Source organism: Chionomys nivalis, chromosome 6 (assembly GCF_950005125.1).
Source record: "Chionomys nivalis chromosome 6, mChiNiv1.1, whole genome shotgun sequence".
Lineage (NCBI taxonomy): Eukaryota > Metazoa > Chordata > Mammalia > Rodentia > Cricetidae > Chionomys > Chionomys nivalis.
This window is the reverse complement of record NC_080091.1, coordinates 97,980,678-97,993,352: the sequence shown is the minus strand read 5'-3', so window position 1 is coordinate 97,993,352 and position 12,675 is coordinate 97,980,678. Positions and strand designations below refer to the sequence as shown.

The 12,675-nt window shown below is 46.9% G+C and overlaps 1 non-coding gene and 1 pseudogene across 1 annotated transcript; one reads left to right on the top strand and one right to left on the bottom strand.

Annotated features, from left to right (window-relative positions):
- Nucleotides 1-3,672: 3,672 nt before the first annotated feature.
- Nucleotides 3,673-5,760, bottom strand: LOC130876390 (PRAME family member 17-like; annotated as a pseudogene).
- Nucleotides 5,761-8,409: 2,649 nt separating this feature from the next.
- Nucleotides 8,410-8,613, top strand: LOC130876668 (small nucleolar RNA U3). The gene has a single exon (XR_009057321.1). It is a non-coding gene; the product is annotated as a small nucleolar RNA U3 (small nucleolar RNA).
- The last annotated feature ends 4,062 nt before the right edge of the window (nucleotides 8,614-12,675 follow it).

The window sequence follows — 12,675 nt, the reverse complement described above, 5'->3', positions numbered from 1 at the left end:
AATTAGGAGGTATGAACTAGGAAGTGACTGCTTTCAGAATACTTAATCTAGTGTGGGTTCACTACCTAAACAACAGAATGCTTTTCTCAAGAATTAATGGCTTGATGTCTCAAAGTATTGAAGCAAGTAATTGTTCTGGTTATCCTTTATACCATGATAGAGCAATCTTTTGTCTTCTTCCTCCTGTGGTATTGGAGTATAAAATTGTATGAAAAGTTAAAGACAGGTGGACTCAGTACTCAGAAGTCAGAATTCAGCACTCAGGATCCCCGGAATTGCCCTCCTGGTACTATCTTACGTCTCTGTGTTTATTTCTTATCTCTGTTCCTCCTACCTAACATTTCTAATCCTCACACCTCTATTCTGATACGTATGGGCCTGCTGTGGCTACGACCAAGGCAGAAGTCACCCGAAATGGTGGCTCCTGACATAAGGCAGCCCAACGTGGCATGGCTTGTGACCTTCTCTTGTGTTGGAGAGAAGGATCTGTCACAGATGGCTCATGCAGCTGAGGAAGGGGTAAAAGTTAAATAGAAAAGTAGAATTGTAGGTAGAATGCTCACACAGGTACTGCATGTATTCCAGGCCCAACATTTCTAAGGTTCTCCTGTAGTTGTGAAAATACAGAGCACAGACTGAGTCTTCTTAGAGCACAGCTTCATCAGAGCTTCCAAGACATCTGCTCCAGAGAGAGGCAGGAGAGCAGCCCATCCAGGGGTCTTTCCTTAAGTTTCTGGTTTATCACATCCTGGAAGGGTTGCTTCACTCTCATCCCAGTGGCCCACCACTGCTTGATTCTCTCTTCCAGCCTGTGAGAACCAGCCACCTGCCATGACTTGAAGTTCTTATCCATAGTTCCTGTACCAGTTGTAATGGTTTGTCCTGTCCCCTTAAGAGACAAGCCCCACCCCACTTACCACCCATTCTCTCACTTCCCCAAGCAGATCTTATTTCTAGTTCCCTTCCATCTCTCTCCCTAAGAGGCAGCCCACTGCAACCACTCTGGGAACTGTGCTGTTTTACTTTTACCATAACATCAGTACTTCCAATTTCAACCTCTTGTTTGGAAAACAGTCAAAGGTCTTGAGTTCCAGTTCAGGAGCCAGCATGGAAATTCTACCTGGTTTCCAGCATGGAAGGAAGTCAGTCACTCTGTTCTCCATGGCTTACGTGCTCCCAAGACCATGTCTTTGAGTCTACCCTGGAACACAGCTAGTCCATGTGGGAGCAGGGATGGTTTCCTTCAGCCATTGCAATATCTGCCTCGAGTCCAGCACATGATGGCTCCCAAGATGGTTCAACAAGGGCAAAGCTTCTCAGTTTTCCATGCTGGTGCTAGCAGAGGTCTCTGGTCTACCCATGGAATCAAGTTCTACCTGAATCAAACTACCCTTGCTTTGACATCTCTGGGCCTCCCTTGCTTGGGTCTTACCTTCATTGACACCTTATCTGGGTGTCTCTCACATAGGGCAAATTAGAGTAACTTGGAATGTCTTCATGCATTACCTTCCTCTGTATCAGAGTTCCCAGAGGAAAGTGTAAGAAGGACAGGTCCTGCATCATGGTCCCAGAGCTAAATGTGTCTTCAGGTGAAGGCCTGCTTGAACAGCAGTGGGAAGAAACCAAGGGCAGAGCCCCCATATCCAAGGGGTCAAATGCCTGATTCCAAGGCAGACTATCCCCTGCCAGGTCTTGGAATGTGGGTGGGGTTTGACACATGTCTTAATATACTTTCAGAGAAACAGGTGCTGGAGGAACATCTTGGAAAAGATGTCCTGTCATGTCAATGTTTAGAGACCCTTTACTGTCATCACAGGAACTAAGTCAGGGCCTTTGTATGTGTATGGAGGTCAGAGGACAATCAGTAGAAGTCTGTTCTCTGTTTACACCACATGGGCTCTTGGGATAAAACTCAAGGCTTCAGGACTGGAGGCAAAGGCATTTTCTTGCCAAGTTACCTTGCAGAACCCTTACATTTATTTTTAAAATGAGAAACAAGACAGGAAGAAGGATGCTCATGAAATTGCTGGCATGGGAGGTGGAACTGAGAAGCTCAGGGTCCAAGTGTGATGGCTACACTGAAAGGTCAGTTAGGACACAAACCAGATTGTGAGGAGGCTTACAAACTCCCTAAACACTCGGAATTTTGAAATTTTGTTTTGTCCTCTCTGTTCTACCCAAAATCTTTCTAGGTCATCCAGACCAGGATCAAACTCATGGATATCCTCCTGTTTCGGTCTCTACAGATTGGGATAAGAGACATCCACTACCAGCTAAATTGTGATCTTTGATTTAAACTTGTGAAAACATATACTTTTAGATTGTTTTCATTTTATATTATCTATGTTTGTCTCCATAAGTATATAGCATGTGTGTGTAGTATCTTCAGAGGCCCAAAGAGGGTATCAGTTCCCTAGGATTTTGTTGTTGTTTTGCTTTGTTTTGTTTTTCAACACAAGGTTTCTCTGTGTACCTTCAGATCCAGTCATGGAACTAGCTCTATTGACCAATTTGGCTCAAACTCTCAGAGATCTGCCTGCCTCTGCTGAGATTAAAGGCATGTGATTAAAGGCAAAGGCATGAGATTAAAACCACATAACCAGTTCCATAGTCTTATCTGTAGCTGTAGACCACTTGAAATGGGTGCTGGGAACATGACCTGGGTCCTCTGGATAAGCATTAAGCACTCTTAACCCCTGGCTACTTCTCTAGCTTTCCAGGCAGATAGTTCTATAGTTTTTTCATATGAAGAATGAAGCCTTTGGTCTTCTACATGCTAGGGAATTTCTTTACTAATGAACCCCAGCTTCAAACCACCAACTAAATAATTCAGATTTCAAGAACTAGGACTTCTGCCTGCAGATTGTTTTGTGGCTCACACCTGTACTTAGGATGCTGAAGCAAGAAAGCGAAATGAGTTCCTGTCTGGCCTGTACTATACAGTGAGTTCCAGGTGACCGGTTGTGCTAGTTTGAATGGAATTGACACCATGATCTCATAAAGAGTGGCACTGTTATCCAGCATGGCTTTGTTTGGGTAAGTACGGCCTCGTGGTAGGAAGTATGTCACAGTGGGGGAAGCTTTGAGGTCCATGCTCAAGCTTCCCTTAGTGTGACCCTTAGACTGTTTTCTGTTTCTTGCAAGATAGAGGACTCTCAGCTACTTCTCCAGCACCATGTCTGCCTGCATTCCACCATGCTCCCTGCCATGATGATATGGGACTGAACCTCTGAAACTGTAAGTAAGCCACCCCAGTTGAATGTTTTTAGGTATAAGGGTTGCTCTGGTCATGGTGTCTCTTAAAAGAAATAAAAATCTTAAGACTCCTGTTGCGTCTGTGTTGGCACAGCAATGAGAGTTCAAGGTCACTGGGAGGTGGTAGCACACACCTTTAATTCCTGCACTGCGGAGCCAGAAGCGAGCAGAGGCCAGACTGTTCTACAGAGAAAGTGCCAGGAAAGAGGCCAATGCTACACAGAGAAACCCTGTCTGGGGAAAAAAGTTCAAGGTTATCCACAGCTACTGAGATTCTTTATGACCTGATTTACAGCAACAATAAAAAGGTTACAAATACATTGGAAATAAAGCATCAAGCTGGCCTTGAGGGTTCACATATGTAATCTAGGACTTAAGAGACAGAGGCAGGAGGATCCCTGTGAGAATATGGCCAGCTTAGTCTGCAAAGTGGAACTGTATAGGTAGGTAGGTAGGTAGATAGATAGATAGGGCAAATCTCTCTTTGGTGACATCACCCAAGTCACTGTAGCACTCCAGAGGGGCAGGCCACTGCTCCACATTTATCTTGCTCAAGTTGGTTGTGTGCCACAAAATGTTTTCAGGATGGGTATGGAGAAGTTGTTATCATAGATGGTGACCTTGGTGAGCTGAGAGCACTGGCTGAAGGCAGGGATGTCAGTAAGCTGATAATCCTTTGTCCTACAGCCATGCAAGTCCAGGACTGCAGTGTCTGCCACATTCTCAAGCAGAACTCAGAGAGGCAAAGAATATAAAGTCAATATATGTCAATATAGGTCAATCTCAGATGTTTTAGCTGACAGAGGCTATGATACCAGGGGAAATAATTCAAGTTGCACTGTGATGGTTGGTAGTGAATTATGGAGAGAGTCTCCAAGGGGGTTGTCAGGGACCTGGGGATAGGAAAAAGTGTTAGGTCGGGCAAAGGATTTTGGAGACTGTGTATCCTGGGAGTTTACATAGAGGGGGACAGGGCACACATCTCAAGGTTATTTAGACTCTATGAACAATGAGAGTGACCTGGTGCTGAGTAGAGGAGTCTAAGGAATCAAGTCACACACATAACTTTCACCGTAATTGTCCCAGTGACTGGCAGGCACCATGCACCCACTAATCCTTCAAGTTAAAGAAGAAGATTTGCTCTGATATCTGACCCAGGTCTCCAGCTTGCTTACCTGAGTAACTGTTCCATGTGGTCTCTCAGAAAGTAGACCCCATTTAAGGAAAGATGCTACGCACAGCTGAGGTTGAAGAACTGAGAAATGAACTGGCTGACACATTTCTCTTCTGTATCTGCTGTCCTGTTGCCAATTTCCAAGGTTTTCTTGTAGATGAGTGTCAGGGAGAGTTTGTGAAGACTTCTCATCTGGCCAAAACAGGGAGCAAATCGTGCCAGTGTGGAAGAATCCCACCCCAAGTTCAGTTCCAGCTCCTCCACGTGCCAGGGCTGGAAAACATTCAAGATCTTTTTTATAGAGCACACAGGCAGAGCGCAGACCTTCATCTTCAGACAGCAGAGCTGTGGGGAGCCTTTTCTCTGCTGGACCCACTGCAGGAAGCATGCTTGTTCTTCCTCCAGATGGGGCCTGAAGCAGAGGTCAGCTATGGCCTTCAGAAGCCTCCTCAGTGCACGTCTGGGAAGAACCTTCACTACTTGCTCCTCCTCTACAGTCTCTGCTGAGTAGTTCCCTTCCTCTGTTCTGGTTTGTATTCTCCAGAAGTCATGGCACACATGCCTCAGGTCGAGCACCTGATGTTTCTCCTTCCTGTAGATAAAATCTGTGAAGTGTAAGCAGACATGACAGTCCAACATGGAGCCAACTTTCACTATCCATTTCTAATGTCAGCTCTTCCCTCCTGCCAAGGTGTGTGTCTCTTCGGTACCAAGTGTGTAGTGTAGGAACTCACGTGTGCTATGGACATTTTCTCTGAGCTGCTAATGCAGACCTGACTACTTTCCTTCCACTAAGATACTTTATATCTACTGAGTCCCTTGATTAGTGTTTGTGGGATGCCAGGGAGAGACGCATTCCACACTGGCTAAATCTACTCTAAGCTCTAATCCATACTCAACTGTCCTTGCTATAAGCAAACCATAGCTTTCAAGACCCCGCATCCCCACACGATGATCCCAGTAGAAGCCTCTGACCCACTTACAAGGCCAATTTCCCAACCCTGCGATCTCCAGTGTGCCCCATGTGCTCCAGGCTAGCATACTTGGTTACTGGTCACCTGGGGTGAAACCTTCTGGCCAGCTGTGTGTCTATGCCATCTAGGACAGTCTGTAAGATTTCCACGTTGGGACTCTTTATCAATGTGCCCACAGGGAGGCAGGGGAAAGGCCAGGATTCCAACATTGCCTTCACAATCCTAGGGCATCTGTCCTTGAAGAGGCCTGGGAAGAGCTCCATGAGCAGTTCCAGAGCAGAGATGGCCAAAGGCCTCATTCCTCAGCACAGCCTGCCTTGCCAGTTGCATGAGTGTGGATGGCGTCTGAACACTCATCATGAAGGGTTTTCAGGCAGAAGGCTCCTGAGCAAGCATTCAGGGAAAAATGTATTTAAGATAAAGGTTAGAAATCTTTTCACCCAGCGTAGTAACCTGTAGTGCGAATTCTACTTGGTCTTAATAAGAAAATCCAAGAGTCAGATAATGGGTAAATGCGGAAAGATCAGATAAGAAAACAGCCAAGCATCTAGTTCTTACCACCACCTCAGACTGAAGTTCTCAGACTGAAAGGGCAACCCTCAAATCGAATATACTGAATGATGGATTCCCCCACATTGTATTCCTCTCTGCCCAGCAGGATCACTTTCTGTCTCTACCCACTTGGTGCTGAGATTAAAGGTGTGAGCCACCACCAGCTGGATCAAGCAGCCATGAGTAACTTTGAACTCCTGATCTCCCTAGCTCTGGGATTAAAGGTGCTACCCCTGCTATCAATGAAATCATTGCAAATAATCTGTAGGATTAAAAGGCTAGAGGTTGAACCAGCCAATCAAACTGCAGCTTGGGTTGGAAGGTGGGACTGCAATAGGGAGGGGGAGGTGAGCAGAAAGGTATATAAAGAGTTCAGGAGGCCACTGAAGACACTCAGAGACCTGAGCCTGGAGGAACTGCCTGGCTCAGCTGGGAAAAGGAGACCTCCTGTTGTCAGTGCTCAGAACTGGTGAGTAATTGTCCTCCCTTGTGTCTTACAGTTTGATATAGGGACCTTCAGACCCAAGAAGGGACAGAACATTTTGATTTCTGTCTCTTCAGATGAACACATTGGAGCCAGTGGGTTTGATTCTAGATGAAGTTTTACCTTCATCTCAGATGTCAATCTATGATAGCTTGTTGGTTTCATTATGGTTGATATTGTTTTGAGACAAGGGTTTCCAGCTTTCTTTAAGCTCTCCTAGATCTGGGCATTGTAGTTCTAGCTAGGCTGGAAATCAAGATAATCCTGACTCACTTTCTCTCATACTGTGCTACATTCAAATGAGTTTTTTCAATTGTTTTTGTGGAACAAGGGCTCACATAGACTTGTAGACCACATGTCCTTGACTCCTTGACTGTTCCTCTGCCTAAACCTCCTTCCTGGGTAGATGTATCTGTTAGGGTCTGAGTGAGGCCCCCAAAGAAGACCAATAGCCATGTATGGAATAGTAAGAGCTTTATTGATTCCAATGTTGGGGTGGCAGTTAGTGAACCCCAAGGAGGGTCACAAGATCCTTTTTCTCTTTTTTTCTTTTCTTTTCTTTCTTTCTTTTTTTTTTTTTTTTTTTTTTTTTTTTTTTTTTTTTTTCAAGACAGGGTTTCTCCGTAGCTTTTGGTTCCTGTCCTGAAACTAGCTCTTGTAGACCAGGCTGGCCTCGAACTCATAGAGATCCACCTGCCTCTGCCTCTCCAGTGCTGGGATTAAAGGTGTGTGCCCTTTTATCCTTTTAATCAGAGTTAAGAGAATTCCAGAGAGGAGGGACTAATCTGTGGCTAATTGGTGAAGGGGGCTGATTGGTGGAAGGTTCTAGTGATTAATTACATTCAACAATTTCTGACAGTCATTGGTATGGGGTTTCCCAGAGGTGAGGGGTTGATGTTGGCCTGAAGAAAGATCTTCAGAGGATTGTTGTATTCCAGAGACCATTTTGGGAAGAACAGGCTACTTCAATAAATGAAGGCGAACAAAGAGAATTCAAGCCCTTCAATCCCATCAGCAAACCTAGACCACCCGTTTCAAGGCTCCGAGGCAGCACAGCCCCAGCAGAAGGACCCACAGCCATTGGCCCAGTTGCAGCAGCAGCAGCAGCAGCAGGAGGAGAAATCAGAGCAGCCCAAGACTCCGTCCCCACAGCCTAGTGCTCCAAGACAGGCTAAGCACACCATGGTGGATTATCCCGAGGAAGAGAACGAAGCCACAGCACCACCACCTAAAATTCCCAGACTTGAGACCACTCCCCTACCATTGCCTCCAGACTGGAAGTCTCCCATTGCTCTGACCTCAGGTGAAGCTGATGCAAGGGGCCCAGTGGCAGCAAGTGACCTCCCCGAAGTCCAGATTCCTTCTCCTGCCAACCAGGCCCCTGTGCACCAACCACCATCATTGGGGCCTCCACCCCCACTGCCCTACAGCTACGTGACTGGGATGTCTAGGACCAGCTCTTACATGCCTGGAGAGGCCTACCAAAACCTGCAATACATGACGATGACCAATGGTTCCTCCTACCGTGACCGGCGCCCAGCCTACGGCCCACCTGCTCACCTTCGCTACCAGCCCCATGTCTACTCCCCCAACCCACCTCCACCTCCTGTTTTTCCTCCCCCAGCTTCTTTCCTCCTTCCCAACATTCCTCTCCATATCCCACGCTACCCTCACTTTCTCCCTCACATCAACCCCAGCTTTCCACCTCCACCTCCACGCAGGCCACCCATTCATGTAGCCCCTCCTCACCCTCTTCGAGGTTTGGGTTTGCCACCAGCCAGCTGCCTACCTCCTGCTATTCCCCCTGAGGGGCAGCGCTCTGTTACCACACTTATCCCCCCACCTGGCATGCCGCCTGTCAGGGGGATAGGATGGGCAACCTGGATGAGATAACAGGAAGTCCCTTTCCTTTTTTGTTTATTTTAACCCTGGTATACCATTGTGACCGACTCATCAACAATACAATGTAAAAGACTGGACTTGGAGGGCTCGCTCAGTTCCTGACTAGAGAAGGCTGTCTGAAGATGGAGAGTACTGGAAACATGAACAGGAGGCTCAGCATCCTCTCCTGTGCACACAGCTGCCTTTCGCTCTCGCCTCACTGCACCCACCATTTGCAACAAGTGTCCTCTTCTTCTGGGAGGGTGAGAGGGAAAAGGTGCCACCTCAGTGTGAAAATAGAGAATGACAATAACGTGATTTTAAATACTGTGAAAATAAATTCATTTATATGCTAAGCAGTGGTGTCTACATGTAAAAATGGCAAAATAAGAAAAAAATGAGTATTCTGATCGACTTGAAGAGTCCATTGAGTGGGTGGTAGCAGCAGGGTGCCTTGTATGTGCCAGACAGTTTCAGGGCAAGAGGGTCAGGCTGGGATGAGAGCTGTGCACCCCTGGTAGTGTCTGTTGTGCTTTGACCACATCCAGTCCCAGTTGCCTTCTGTGTCCTGCACTGGGCTACTTCTACTGGTGAAGATGGTAAGTAGCCACATTGGCTCAGTAAGTTGCTTCAGAATTGAGTGACTTTCCCTCTAGAAATCAGGGCCTGTTTTTCCTAGGAAGTCAACTTTTGGTAGCTGTGTTCAGCAGTCCATTTGTCCTTCCATTCAGTGCTTCTCTCTGTGACCCTAGCAGGGGAGGTGGCCCTACGTAGCTTGAACTCTGCATCCTCTATAGTCTGGAGGGGCAGCCTTGCTGGATTGCTGTCTCCTTTCCTCCAGGGAGAAAGAGGTATGTACTGGGAAAGTAATATTGTTCACATCTCTTTGGAGAGGCTTCTACATGGAGATGCATTTTTAATTATCTCAAGACATTTGAAAAAGGCTCAAAACTGGTGATTCCTGGCTAGTCTTAAGGGAAAACTTCTAGTTTGAGTTTCCTAGAAAGACATGAAAGGACCATTTATTCAGAACACAAACATTGTATCCATGACCGGTGCCTGTACTTCATGGATATTGCTAAGTACCTGTGTTTTCTGGGCCACTGAGCAGATGGCAGGCTGCTGGCCACAGCCGGGACAGAAGTAGTGAGTGGCCTAGGCTGAGAATATGTGCTGTTTGGTTCTAGTGTTGCCAGAGCTACCAGTCAGCAACTTTCCTGCCCATGAACCCTGAGCTGTATCTTCCCCTGACTCTCACTACAGCTAAGATGCTGAGGGGTTGGAAGCCATGTCTTCAGCAGACATCAGAGTCTGGGCTCTTTATTTGTCCCAAAGTGTTTCAGTGATGGTAACAACTTTTTAAGACCTTGCTGAATGTAACATAGCAGCTCAAAAGTTACCTCTGAATTTGTGCACTTCAGTCCGGTTGTGACAGTAAACACTTTTCGTTCATTATTGAAGTTTTTTATTACATCATTCCCCCTCCCCTTTTCTTTCTCCAAAGCCTGACATATAACCCTTTCCACCGCCTTCAAATTCATGGTCACTTTTCTCATCAGTAACTATTGTACACATATATGTATTTGCATAGACATAAATATTCTTCCGTACAATCTGTTTGGTCTTAAATAACGGCTGAACCACTAGCATGAATCTATCGCTGCGGTGGGAGGAGAAGACTCAAGGAGAGAATCTAGTTCTTGCCAAAACAGCCTCCTCCCAGCATCACTGGGAGCCAACAGCACGTTTAGACTCTCCTGGTGTAGTCACTGAGAGCCCGGGTGAGAGCTTGACCTTTGCTGCTTCCCTGTGCTGCGCAGGTCTGCTTCTGCACACGGGCTCAGATGGGGACTTCTCCCCGGGGCCAGAGTAGAGACTGGAAGGAGGGCTGTGTGTGGTGTGAGCACAGAGGCGCCACTGGAGCTCCTGCTCTGCTTCTCAATCCTCCAGCCCCGCCCCGACGCCCTTCACGTGGGTGGAGCCATTCCTTCCTCTTAGCGTTCACGATCTTCTGTCAGCTCTCTCTCCAAGCATCATGGTGAAGGGTGCCGGGTGCAGAATGAGCTACAGCAAAGGAAGGAAGAACAGGAAGGTGAGGCAGAAAGGAATTTCCAGAAGATTCTCTAGCGTTTCTTCCTTTGTCTCACAAGAGTCTGATGCACAAACTCAGCTCTGTCTCCTTTTATTCAGTGCGTGTTTTCTAAACCAAAATTCACAAGGTGTGACCATGGCTGGGTGGAGATGACGGAAAACACGCCTTAGCTCTGGACTCTCTATAAGGGAGGTAGGAACATGGGCATCCTGTCAATGCACAGACGGGATCTGGAACCGGGACATCCTGGCTTAGTTAGGTTTCTACTGCTGTGACAAAACATTCCAGCCAAAAGCAACTCAAGGAGGAAAGAATTTATTCCCTCTGAAAGCTCTCAGGTCCCAATCCTTCACTGAGGGACATCAGGGCCAAGACTCAAGCAGGAACCTGGAGGCATGGACTGCACAAAGTACCAGGGAGGAGGGCTGCAAACTGGCTTGTTCCACATGGCCTTGCTCTGCGTTCTTTCTTATAGAACCCAGGGCCACCAGCCTAAGGACCACATCACCCACAGTGAGCTGGGCCCACCCTCAGCAATCATTAATCATGAAAATGCCCCCACAGATTTGTCTACATATAATCTGAGGGCGACATTTTCACAATAATGGTTCGCTATAACTCTGGCCAGCTCTGTATCAAGTTGGTGAAAACACAAGACAAGAAGAGGAAATCTGCCAGCATCCAGCATGCTTCGAGTGTTAACCCTCTGCTTTCTGATGTCTTCACCAAAACCTTGAGAGGCTCCTGCTCTAGAGGATATGCCCTGGCCTCACTCGGTCTTGTAGTGGGTCACAGACATGACATGAAGTTCTGCACGTAAACCCCTATGCCCTGTTCTAGGCTTCCCGCTCTGAGAAATTTCTGATCTTCATGCAGGCAGCTGACCAGAAAGCAGAGCACTGGGCACGGCTCAGGCACCAGTTGTTGGAAGTTCCTAGTCCCGCTGGCAGACCTCTTGTTCTTATGGTTGCTCAGGGAATAAATGGCATTTGTCGGAAGTGGTAGAGATAAATTCTTTGTCCAGTTGTGAGGTCCCATTTCCTTCCTGACCATTGACATTTCATCTTTCTTCAGGATGGGATGGAAGTTGTAGCAATGAATTGCATCCCTGGTCCTAATAGGCTGTAACTAAGGTCTCTTTGTCCTAAGTTTGGTATGGATGTCACCTCACCAGTTCTCTCATAAGATCCCTGAGGCTAACACAAGCTCACAGCAGGAATAGGTCATTCCAGCTGTGTGGATAGGGAGTTGCCACACAGAAGCTCTTCCTTCCCTGCATTGTCACTCAGGAGCCTCAGCCAGACCTAACTGGTCCAAGAGTCCCAGCCTATAAACTGACGGTGACAAGCTTGTGCCCAAATGCTACCAAGCACCGTGATTCCAAGACAGTGGAAGCTCTCCCTTGCCTATTTGACCAATGGAGGTCCAAAAAAGAGACTACTCTTAGTGCAGGTACTAAGATGAAATGTTAATAAATGGGACACCATGAAACTGACAAGCTTCTGAATGGCAACCAACACTGTCATCCGAGCAAAGCAGCAGCCTACAGAATAGAAAAATAGTTTTCACAAACTACACCTCTGGCAGAGGGCTAACATAAAATATATATATAAAGAATTCAAGCCGGGCGGTGGTGGCACACGCCTTTAATCCCAGCACTTGGGAGGCAGAGGCAGGTGGATCTCTGTGAGTTCGAGACCAGCCTGGTCTACAAGAGCTAGTTCCAGGACAGGCACCAAAAACTACAGAGAAACCCTGTCTCAAAAATCAAAAAAAAAAAAAAAAAATTCAGCAGAGGGAACAAGCTCCACCAGGAGCAGAAGCCAGGAGCAAACTCAGTCCCGGAACACGGGCCGATCAGGACTGAGCCAGCCACCAGATTCAGAGTCAGTGATCTCCAACTCAACATGTCCAACTCAAGCCAGGGACTTCTGCAGGAGGAGATCCAGACCAAGATTTATAGAAACAGAACAAAGCCAGCAGCCTAGGCCAAAGTAGGCCTGAGACAGAAAGCTCCAAGGGAGCAGACCAAAGTGCAGGAGCACTGAGCTACCTCCAGGAATAGGAATAAACAACAGGGTAATTAGAACTGTGACACTGACTGTACCATGAGGAAAACCATCTTTGCTTTTGATTCACTGGAACCTAGGAGATTATTCAACAGAATCTCAGACAGCCCCAACCACACCTATTAGAAGAAAAGATGAGTAGAAAAGGTAAGATCACATGCTATACCACAAAGAGCAACAAAATACCAGTAAAA